General features: G+C 33.1%; 2 protein-coding genes across 2 annotated transcripts in view; both read right to left on the bottom strand.

The window, feature by feature from the left end:
* Positions 1–7,597, bottom strand: part of C1galta (Glycoprotein-N-acetylgalactosamine 3-beta-galactosyltransferase 1) — a 326,221-nt gene extending 318,624 nt beyond the window's left edge. Inside the window, exon 1 of the mRNA XM_076907416.1 lies at positions 7,589–7,597. The gene's annotated coding sequence lies outside the window, so the exon portion shown is untranslated. The remainder of the gene's footprint in view (positions 1–7,588) is intronic.
* Positions 1–12,178, bottom strand: part of Pio (zona pellucida domain-containing protein piopio) — a 121,512-nt gene that overhangs the window by 78,018 nt on the left and 31,316 nt on the right. The window lies entirely within an intron of this gene.

The following is a 12,178-nucleotide window of genomic DNA, read 5'->3' on the forward strand; positions in this document are numbered from 1 at the left end:
CAGAAGAGAAGAGCTCAGAAGAGTTCAGAACAGAAGAGAAGAGCTCAGAAGAGTTCAGAACAGAAGAGAAGAGAACAGAAGAGTTCAGAACAAAAGAGAAGAGCTCAGAAGAGAAGAGAACAGAAGAGAAGAGTTCAGAACAGAAGAGAAGAGCTCAGAAGAGAAGAGAACAGAAGAGAAGAGCTCAGAAGAGAAGAGAATAGAAGAGAAGAGCTCAGAAGAAAAGAGAAGAGAAGAAGAATATTCTGTCCTGGGTCAGCTAGTAATCCCCTCATTAAGTCTACTTTAGAAGAAGAAATAAAGTAGACGTTAAAAGAGAAATTAGAATTCCACTTACTGCACTTAGTACCCTTCTAACTCCTCGTAGACGCTTAAAAGTGTACATTTTATTCTCTACCTTGCTACCTTTCAGTTAAATATGATCCCGTTACAGATTTCTCGAGGACATGGAACTGTCGAAGCCACTGATAACGTGACGAAGATGGAATGCAACGCAGAATTACGATTCCGATTGCATAAGCCGGACGTGTCCCGTGTTAAGAACAGGATGAACCAGTCCTTGGTACCACTCGTTCGAACCTACTCACACGTCCGCTAACTGGAATCGAGAAACTGGATGGACGATCTGGATCTTCCGGTGTCCAGACTATATTTGCAGACAGAGATCTGCATCCGAGATAGAATCGTTTGATTCATAAAGAAGAGTCTTTTTTTGAAAGATACTGAGAGGAAGTCCATCCTATGAGAGAGAGGAAGTCACCCTGTTAGTCGCCTCTTACGTTGCTTGCTTGGGTTTTTAGTTTCAGATACCCGAGGTAGATCGTTTCTTAGGTTGCTTGGGTAGTTTGGAGATCTTTAGAGGCTTTTTTCTATGTTTTCTGTGGGATATAATAAGACAGTAGCAGAAGGTGGATTTATATTGTATTGAGATTTTATGCTCAGGCTTTTTGAGATTTTGTTCAGGATTTTGGGAATTTAATTCAAGTTTTTATGAATTTAATTCAAGCTTTTTCTTACTTAATTCAAGTTTTCGCGAATTTAATTCAAGGTTTAGTAAATTTAATTCAAGATCTTGTAAATTTAATTCAAGCTTTTATAAATTTAACTGAAGCTCTTGTAAATTTAATTTAGGCTTCTTGAAAATTGAATTCAAGCTTTTACAAATTTAATTCAGGCTTCTTGAAAATTGAATTCAAGCTCTTACAAATTTAATTCCAGTTTTTGTAAATTAAATTCAAGTTTTTGTAAATTAAATTCAGACTTCTTGTAAATTCAGTTCAAGCTATTATAAATTTAATTGAAGCTGTTGTAAATTTAATTCAGGCTTTTGTAAATTTAATTCAGGATTTGTAAATTAAATTCAAGCTTTTGCAAATTAAATTCAAACTTTTGTAAATTAAATTCAAGCTTCTTGTAAATTTAATTCAGGCTTCTTGCAAAATTTAATTCCAGCTATCACAAATTAAATTCAAGTTACTACAAATCATATTCACTAGATTGCAAAATATACCATAAATAATATTTATAATATAAATTCATTCAAGAATTTATCAAGAATTTATAAATCCATCCTTCTCGATTGCAGAATATATCATAAATAATATTTATAATTAGAGTTCATTTAAGAATTTACCAAGAATTTATAAATCCATCCTTCTCGATTGCAGAATATATCATAAATAATATTTATAATCAGAATTCATTTAAGAATTTATAAATCCATCCTTCTGTGAACCAAAGACCATCCTGAGCAAGAGGAAGTCACCCTATTAGTCGCCTCTTACGACAAGCAGAGCTTACTGTGGGCGTATTCTGCTCCCCACCGCACAGGGATCACCCAACAATTATTAATTCCACAATTTTAAATTCCATTTACAAGATAGTAACAGTACATCCTAAAGACCAATCGTTGTAACTGGTTTCGACACGAATAACTCTATAATTCCAGCGATAGCGTACGTATCCAGCCAGGAGATGAAACGAAAACGCTATCAAGGAAGAAGGTAACATAATTCGCACATCACTCCTTGGCGACCTTTGGCCCCTCTTACGGTTCTTCTGATTGTGCCGTATATCGAAGAGGAAGCTTCTCTCCCGCGCTAGTAATTTCCAATAACACGTGTAACGAAATATCAAACGCTATTCGCAGAAAATCCCGTTTGGGCTGCGCCATCGTGAGAAACAGAGGGCAGCACAGCGTCTTCTGTTGGGTGAAACGAGACGATTCAGTGGCTACGACCAAGGCCAGAGATTAATAAAGAGTTAAACCTGATGTTTCCTCGAAACCAGATGCTCCTGCTTCTTCTTAACAAGCGTGCAAGTCTCAAGGACCATCTCCTTCCATCCAGTTCCCCTCGAATCAGCTGATGGTTCGCAGTTCGACGCACGTCTGAGCTAATTAAAGTCGTCATCGCTATTTCTGGCCAACCAATGCCGTCCAATAGTCTTCAGAAGGTGGTCTCAAGGATCCTCTCCGTGCTTCGACGGTTTCCGTGCGAAAAGATTCCTTTTGTTCGTCGCGGGACCGTCCTTAGAATGATTTAACCGCTGCTGGGTGCTAATCAACGGTCCAATTAGCCATCTGTTTATTGTCTGCGGGGTTTTCGACGATCACGGACGAAGTAATTAGCTTGGAGAAGATTGTTTAATCGTTTCGCGCTGAATTCGTTCGAAGGATGCATAGAAAGATTGAACTTAAGTCGAATGTATTAATTCAAAGATTGTATTTAAAATCCTTAACTTAAGGTCAATCTTTGGGTTAAGACATTTGATGTAAGTTTATGTTGAGATATATTATAATAAGTTGTATATGTTCAATTTTTAAGTTAAGATGCTTAATTTAAGTTCAATCTTTAATTTGAGATTCTTAAGTTAAGATCAATCTTTGAGATGTGATTTGTAATTCAAACTTGAAGTTAAGATATTTAGCTTAATCTTTAATTTACAATACTTAACTAAAGTCGAATCTTTAAGGATATTCAACTTAATTAAATTCAATTTTTAAGTTAAGATTTTTAACTTAAGTTCAATCTTTAACTTGAGATCCTTAAATTAAGCTCAATCTTTGAGATATGATTTATAACTTAAAATTGAAGTTAAGATATTTAATTTAATTCTTAACTTAGGATCCTTAACATTAAGATTGAAATTAAGTTAAATATTTTAAGTTAAACATTGAACTTTGTTAACTAAAGTTAAATATTTTAACTTGAAGATTAAATTTATTTAAGTTAAGTATAAGTATCTTAACTGAAAGATTGAACTTATTTAAGTTAAATACAAGTATCTCAAATTAAAGATTGAACTTAAGTTAAATACTTTAACTTTAATATTGAACTTAAGACATTTGACACAAGTTTAAGTTGAGATATTAAACTTGAGTATGTTCAATCTTAAAATTGAAATACTTAACTTAAGTCCAGTCTCTAAATCAAGACATTTAATCCAATATTTAACTTAAGATCCTTGATCTTGAATAATTGAATGATCCTTGAACATTCTGAACTTCATTGTCGACATAAAATTATTGTAAATTGTAAATCTCTAAGCCTTACAATTTTTAGTTTTCAACATTTGTTTTAAGGACCTCTTGCAGCCTGTTAAATATTATAGAACAGCATATTAATATCCGTTTCCTCGACTAGCAGTTACCAGCATTTCTTTCCCCCGCCCTGCGCATTTAAAGTGTCAGAAGGGGAAATAAGAGGCTCGAGGAAGCGTTGAAAAAAGCCTCGGTGCTGTTCGAGTTAACAGCCAGGCAACGTTCCGCGGTTGCACACTCTGGCGCACTCCTAACGGGCCCACGCTTAGGCCAAATTGATTCTTACGCAAACGTCGTCCAACGAATTGTCCGTGAATCGTACGCGAGGCGCGTACCGTTACATCACCGTTCGAATACGCCAGGAACGGTATTCCTAGGTTCACTAACATTATTAGCACTGTAGATCTGCAGCACCCCTTATTTCCACTTGATATTAAATATATTTATTAACCAAAGTTTTCGAATACACCAGGAATGGTATTCGAAAGTTCACTAACAGTGGTGGCAACAGTATTAGCACTGTAGATCTACAGCATCCCTTATTTCCACTTGATATTAAATATATTTATTAACCAGAAAAATGGAGAAGAACGATGTGTTTCCTCTAAGCTTGATATGCATCGTCTGCGTTTGTTAAGTTCTATGAAAAAATTGAAGGAACGACACTCGACGAAACTATAACTAAGTTGATCTACCAAAACTCTTACAATAATATATTATATGGCGAGTTGATGCAAAGTATAGTGATAAGAAAGTGTGTAAATTTGTTCGCAGAGTAACATTTGTTCATTTAAGCCAAATTGATTCTTATGCAACTGAATACTTTACTGAAATTGAATCTTTAATGGGTATTTAAGTTAAGTAAGTTCAATGTTTAAGTTGAGATCCTTAACTTAAGTTCAGTTTTTAACTTGAGATACTTCAGTTAAGCTCAATCTTTGAGATATGACTTGAAGTTTAATTTTTAACTTAAGATCCTTAACTTTAAGATCGAACTTAAGTCAAGTATTTTAAATTAAAGATTGAACTTTGTCAACTAAAGTTAAGTATTTTAATTGAAAGATTGAACTTAAGTTAAACACTTTAACTTGAAGATTGACCTTAAGACAAATGTCTTAATTCAAAGTTCGAACTTAAGATCACTAGCTTAAGTTCAATCTTTGAGTTAAGACATTTGATGTAACTATCCGCATTTGAAAGATCAAGCTTGAAGATTCATCAAGTTCAAGCGACTAATACGTCAACAATAGATCAATAGGGGAAGTTGTTGAATGATACTTTCTCATACAAGGTTTCGTAATAATTCTAAATAATCCAACTGAAACGTTAAACATAGATTCACTCGAGATTGGAACTTTGTACGAGAAAGGTATCACTTAGGTAGAGCATTTATTTATATATAAAATATAACAATTCTCAATCGCAGTTAGTTATTCATATCCTATTCTTGTCTTGAGTATTAGTTATTCATATCCTATTTCTTTTTCCTTGAAATAATGAGTTCCATGAGTTGTACGCTGTTTCGTGTTAAGTGCACCATGTGAGAGAGGAGTCCTATTATCCTATTTTTCTTTTTTAAATGAGTTCCATGAGTCCTACGATGTTTCATGTTAAGAGCACCATGTCAGGAAAAACTAACGAGTGTTCTCCAAACTTTTCTCATCGCAAAACGTTTCTTAAGTTCTAAAATTATTACACGATTGAAAGAATTTCACTCAGGTGAATTTCTATTATTTTGCTACAATTCTTTTTAACAGTAGTGAGTAATAATGTTTCTAACCTCAATTCCTTACAAGACGCTTGATGATTGTTTATGTGATAATATTATGAATTCCATTTATTCTGTTACAATTCCTTTTAAGAGTAACCAGTAACAATATTTCTAACCTCAATTTCTAACAAGACGCTTGGTGATTGTTCATGAATAATGGCGGCCAATGTACAGACGCTGTCGAACCGCAGCAACCCCTATTTCCACGCGATATTAACATAAAATTTCTTTAATTTGCTCTCTATACCTGTAAAAAATATAAATCTTCAATTCAATGCCAATATTTGTCCACTAATTTATGAAAAAGACAGAAAAATGTTTGTAGAAAACACGACAAAGTTCGCAGGTCCAGCGACGTGATGTTTGACAGTCGCGCATGCGCAGATGGGAAGCTGCGCGCGACTCTGCGACGCAAAGATCGCGCGATAATTTGAATATCAGCTGATTGACATTCTTTAGAGAAAAATATGTTCTCGATGGATGTAAATAAATTTAAAGGTTGTAACACTGTCAAAATTACTGGAATAATTACTTTCTTGATTCTTGAGAAGGCATAAGTTTTGTGGAAATAATAAATTTCTCTTGAAATAAAAATCTTTATCATTCTATTAACCAGCTGATCTTCGTTCCACAATTTCAAATATCCTATTCACAATTTCAAAACTTCAGAGCTTCAGAGCTCAATATTTCAGATCTCAGAGCTCCAACTTTCAAAGTTTCAACTCTAAAAGCTTGAAAGCTCAAACCTTCAACTTTAAAAGCTTGAAAGTTGAAAGCTTCAACTCTAAAGGCTTAAAAGTTGAAAGCTTCAAAGCTTCAACTCTAAAAACTTCGATTTAGAATTTCAATTCTTAAAACTTCAGAGCTTCAAAGCTAAACATTTCAGATCTCAAAGCTTCAACTTTCAAATTTTCAACTCTCAGAACTTCAACTCTCAGAGCTTCAATGCTAAAAGCTTCAAAGTTTAGGACTTGAACTCTAAAAGGTTCAACTCTAATGCTTCAAAGTTTAAGACTTCAACTCTCAGAGCTGCAACTCTAAAAGCTTCAAAGTTCAGAGTTTCAACTCTAAAAGCTTCAAAGCTTAGAGCTTCAATTCTAAAAGCTTCAAAGTTCAGAGCTTCAACTCTAGAAGCTTCAAAGTTTATTACTTGAACTCTAAAAGGTTCAACTCTAATGCTTCAAAGTTTAAGACTTCAACTCTCAGGGCTGCAACTCTAAAAGCTTCAAAGTTCAGAGTTTCAACTCTACAAGCTTCAAAGCTTAGAGCTTCAATTCTAAAAGCTTCAAAATTCAGAGCTTCAACTCTAGAAGCTTCAAAGTTTATGACTTGAACTCTAAAAGGTTCAACTCTAATGCTTCAAAGTTTAAGACTTCAACTCTCAGAGCTGCAACTCTAAAAGCTTCAAAGTTCAGAGTTTCAACTCTACAAGCTTCAAAGCTTAGAGCTTCAATTCTAAAAGCTTCAAAGATCAGAGCTTCAATTCTAAAAGCTTCAAAGATCAGAGCTTCAATTCTAAAAGCTTCAAAGATCAGAGCTTCAAAGCTTGGAGCTTCAATTCGAAAAGCTTGAAAGTTGAAAACTTCAACTCTAAAAACTTCAAAGCTTAGAGCTTCACCTCTAAAAGTTTCAAGGCTTAGAGTTTCAACTTTAAAAGCTTCAAAGCTTGGAGCTTCAATTCTAAAAGCTTCAAAGATCAGAGCTTCAATTCTAAAAGCTTGAAAGCTGAAAGCTTCGACTCTAAAAAAAAAGGGAGGGACAAACAAGAGGGACCAAGAACGCATCTCAGCCAGCATAAGTCCATGGTGGGATTGCAAGCTTCCGTAGAAGGAACGCAATGGGTCGTAACGATCGCCTGGATCAGCGGCCGTGAATCCTTTCGAGGTAGGCCATCGATCACGCGGCTGATCGCGCAGAAGATCATTTCTTAAGTGATTCATTGTTTTCCACAGAGTTTACTCGCGACGTATGGTATATTATGGTATCACACTGCTCGTGGACCCCCCTCTGTTCAACCGCGATGATCAACTTGAGAAATGAAAGTGGCTTGGAATCCAGCTGCGTCATTATTCTTAAATCATCCTGACGAATGTATATAAAAGTAACTCTTCTGTTTTAGGAAATAGGAAAAAAAGGAGATTGATGATCAGACAAATTTTTACTTCGCTCGATTTCTTAATATCTTGCAGAATTCATTTTGAAAGAGGATACTCTGTTCAATTTCTTAATATCTTGTAAGAATTTATTTCTAAACTGGCTAAGTCCATTTTTGGCAAATATATATAAAAGTAGCTCCTCTGTTTTAAGAAATAGGAAAAAAAGGAGATTGATGATCAGACAAATTTTTACTTTGCTCGATTTCTTAATATCTTGCAGAATTTATTTCTTAATATTTTTCAGAACTTATTTCTAAGTCCATTTTTGGCAAATATATATGAAAGTAACCCCTCTGTTTTAGGAAATAGGAAAACAAGGAGATTGAGGATCAGACAAATTTTTAATTTCTTCGATTTCTTAATATCTTGCAGAATTTATTTCTTAATATTTTTCAGAACTTATTTCTAAGTCCATTTTTGGCAAATATATATGAAAGTAATTCCTCTGTTTTAGGAAATAGAAAAAAAAGGAGATTGACGATCAGAAAAATGTGTAGGATAGTACCAATAGCAAGATTTGTTTCCAAAGTGGATACTTTGTTCAATTTCTTAATACTTTTAGGATGGTACCAATAGTTAACTTAGAGAAAGGACTTAAGTTATCTCAAGTAAGGATCGTAAGTTCAATCTTTGAACTGAGACATTCGCCTTAAGTTCAATCTTCAAGTTAAGATATTTAACTTAAGTTCAATCTATAAGGTAAGATATCTAACTTAAATTTTAAGTTAAGATCCTTAACTTAATCTTAACCAACTTTACCCTGAACTTATGTAACACATGCATTTTTCTGCGCTTTACTACAGATATCCTTTGGATCCTTACGCAAGGACAAATTTGACTTGAACAAAACACCATCGATAAACCTTGAAAGACTTTCTAAAATTGCTAAAGAGAAACCTACCTAAGAACAGCAAACTCGAAGAAAGTAAGTTCTGTAACCATCTTCTCTGTAGGAATTAAGAGAATCAGGCATTCATCTTATATGCAGGATATAATATGCCCAAACTTGGAATTTGAAACTTATTTATGGAAGTTATAGAGAAAGCAAGACAACACAGTGAAAGGACAAAGATTATTCTCAACTGTGTATATCCACACCTTTCTGTTATTATGTAAGGGTTTTAAGTCAGTTTAGAGGCTCAGAAATTGAAGAGATGAACAATAAGTTGAGTCGAGCTAGAGAAAACGAGTTTTAAAACGATTCTAAATGTGAAACCATAAATGTACTGAGGATTTGAAGCTTTGAGAGTTGAAACCCTGAGTTTTGAAGCTTTTGGAGTTGAAGATCTGGGTTTTGAAGTTTTTAGAGTTCAAGTTCTAAGAGTTGAAGCCCTGAGTTTTGAAGCTCTGAGAGTTGAAGATTTTAGAGTTGAAGCTTTTGGAGTTGAAGTCCTGAACTTTGAAGCTTCTGGAGTTAAAGGCCTAAACTTTGAAGCTGTTAGAGTTGAAGCCCTGAGTTTTGAAGCTTTAAAAATTGAAGCTCTGACCTTTGAGGCTTTTAGAGTTGAAGATCTGCGCTCTGAAGTTTTGAGAGTTGAAGCTCTGAAATCTTAAATTTTGGGCTCTGAAGATCTGAGCTCTGAAGTTTTGAATGTTGAAGCTCTGAGATCTTAAATTTTGAGCTCTGAAGATCTAAGGTTTTGAGAGTTGAAGCCCTGAACTTTGAAGCTTTGAGAATTGAAGCCCTGAGATCTGAAATTTTTAGCTCTGAAACTCTGAAGTTTTAAGAGTTGAAGCTCTGAGCTTCAAAACTGTGAGAGTTGAAGCCCAAAGCTTTGAAACTTTTGCAGTTGAAGCTCTAACATTTATTTCAAAATTTATTTAAATTTCAAAGACAAATTTCCTCTTTCATGAACCTAACATTTAATTAAACCACTACAGAGAGACCAAAGCGTTATCTATTATTATTATTCACAATTATCGATCTAAAAAGTACATTTAAAATAAAATCGTAGGCGCAGTCATAAACCTACCATCTCGATACCTACATCAATTCTTCTGCCACCGAGGAATTCCGTTCTAACGAAGAGAGACGGAGATTAAACTGGTCGCACAGGATGCATAGGAAACGAGGATCGTTCGCTATCAACTAAAGAGAACTAAAAAGTACCTCGTTGGCAGGAATTACGTTAATCGCGCGGAATAAAATCGCTTCTAACGGAACCTCGTTGGAAGGAAGCGTCGTTGACCGCTTAATAATCCTGCAATCGTCATTAGCTGCGATCATTTATAATTCTCCCTTCTATTTCTTCTTTCCTATTCACGGTCCACCTGATCGTGGGCCCAGATGGTTAATTATGGACCCAACAAGCGTACAGTTACTAGTAGTTACAGTTCTCTGTTATTACAATCTCTTAAGTTCAGCTCAATCTTTGAGATATGATTTATAAATTAAACTTTAAGTTGAGATAGTTAATTTTATTTTTAATTTAAGATTCTTAACTTTATGATTGAAATTAAGTTAAGTATCTCAAATTGAAGACTGAAATTAAGTTAAATATTTTAACTTGAATATTGAACTTAAGATAAATGTCTTACTTCAAAGCTCCTTAACTTCTAAAGAGTCCAAACCTTAAGTTCTTTAACTTAAGGTCAATCTTTCAGTTAAGACATTTGATGTAAGTTTAATATTGAGATATTTAACTTGTGTATATTCAACTTTTAAGTTAAGATGCTTGACTTAAGTTCAATCTTTAACTTGAGATTCTTAAGTTAAGCTCAATCTTTGAGATATGATTTGCAACTTAAACTTGAAGTTAAGATATTTAATTTAACTTTTAACTGAAGATTCTTAACTTTATGATTGAAATTAAGTTAAGTATTTCAAGTTAAAGATTGAACTTTGTTAACTAAAGTTAAATATTTTAACAGGAAGGTTGAATTTATTTAAGTTAAATATATGTATCTTATCTCTAAGATATGATATGTAACTTAAACTTGAAGTTAAGATATTTAATGTAATTTTTAACTTAAGATCCATAGCTTTAAGATTGAACTTAAGTTAAAGATTGGACTTTGTTAACTAAAGTTAAGTATTTTATAACTAAAAGATTGAACTTATTTAAGTTATATAAGTATCTTATCTCTAAGATATGATATATAACTTAAACTTGAAGTTAAGATATTTAATGTAATTTTTAACTTAAGATCCTTAGCTTTAAGATTGAACTTAAGTTAAAGTATGGACTTTGTTAACTAAAGTTAAGTATTTTATAACTAAAAGATTGAACTTATTTAAGTTAAATATAAGTATCTTATCTCTAAGATATGATATGTAACTTAAACTTGAAACTATGATATTTAATGTAATTTTTAATTTAAGATTCTTAACTTTAAGATTGAACTTAAGTTAAAGATTGGACTTTGTTAACTAAAGTTAAGCATTTTAACTGAAAGATTGAACTTATTTAAGTTAAATATAAGTATCCCAAGTTAAAGATTGAACGTAAGTTAAATACTTTAACTTGAAAATTGAACTTGAAGCATTTGACACAAGTTTAAGTTCAGATATTTAACTTGAGTAAGTTCAATCTTAAAATTAAAATACTTAACTTAAGTCCAATCTCTAAATCAAGACATTTAATCCAATCTTTAACTTAAGATCCTTGATCTTGAATAATTGAATGATCCTTGAATATTCTGAACTTCATTGTCGACATAAAATTATTGTAAACTGTAAATCTTTAAGCTTTACAATTTTTAGTTTTCAACGTTTTTTTTTGGGACCTCTTGCAGTCTGTTAAATATTATAGAACAGCATATTAATATCTGTTTCCTCGAATAGCAGTTACCAACATTTCTTTTCCCCATCCTGCGCATTTAAAGTGTCAGAAGGGGAAATAAGAGGCGCGAGGAAGCGTTGAAAAAAGCTCGAGAAGCGTACAGTTACTAGTAGTTACAGTCCTCTGTTATTACAAGCATTAAATTAGAAGTATGGATGGTTTGAGGAGGTAGAGGTGAGCGATCGAGTAGGGGTCGCCGAAAATAACGGTGTCCTGATGGTATTCTTTCGTTCAGACAGCAGGAAGTACGTTGACTTGCTTGGGTTTTTAGTTCTAGACACTTGAACATCGTTTCTTATGTTGGTTGGTTAGTTTGGAGGATGTCTCTTGAGGTTTTCTTTCATGACTCCTGGGAGATGTAATAAAATAGCAGTAGAAGGTGGATTTCTATTGTATTGGGATTTTGTGTTCAAGATTTGTGTGAATTTAAGTCAAGATTTTGTAAATTTAATTCAAGTTTTTGTGAATTTAATTCAAGATTTTGCTAATTTAATTCAAGTTTTTGTGAATTTAATTCAAGTTTTTGTGAATTTAATTCAAGCTTTTGGAAATTTAGTTCAAGCTTTCGTAAATTTAATTCTAGCTATTACAAATTTAATTCAAGCTTTCACAAATTTAATTCCAGCTTATGCAAAGTTAATTCAAGCTTTTGTAAATTTAATTCCAGCTTTTGTAAATTTAATTCAGGCTTTTGTAAATTTAATTTAAGCTTTTACAAATTTAATTCAAGCTTTTGCGAATTTAATTCAGGCTTTTGCAAATTAAATTCGCTCTTTTGCAAATCACACTCACCTTTTTATATCCTTAATTTACAAAATGGGTGAATTTGATCTGTAAAAGGGTGAACTTAATTTGCAAAGAGACGAATTTAATTTGTAAAAGGTAGAATATAATTTCTAATAGAGAGAATTCCCAAAAAGTTGAATTT

Source organism: Xylocopa sonorina, chromosome 16 (assembly GCF_050948175.1).
Source record: "Xylocopa sonorina isolate GNS202 chromosome 16, iyXylSono1_principal, whole genome shotgun sequence".
Classification (NCBI taxonomy): Eukaryota; Metazoa; Arthropoda; class Insecta; order Hymenoptera; family Apidae; genus Xylocopa; species Xylocopa sonorina.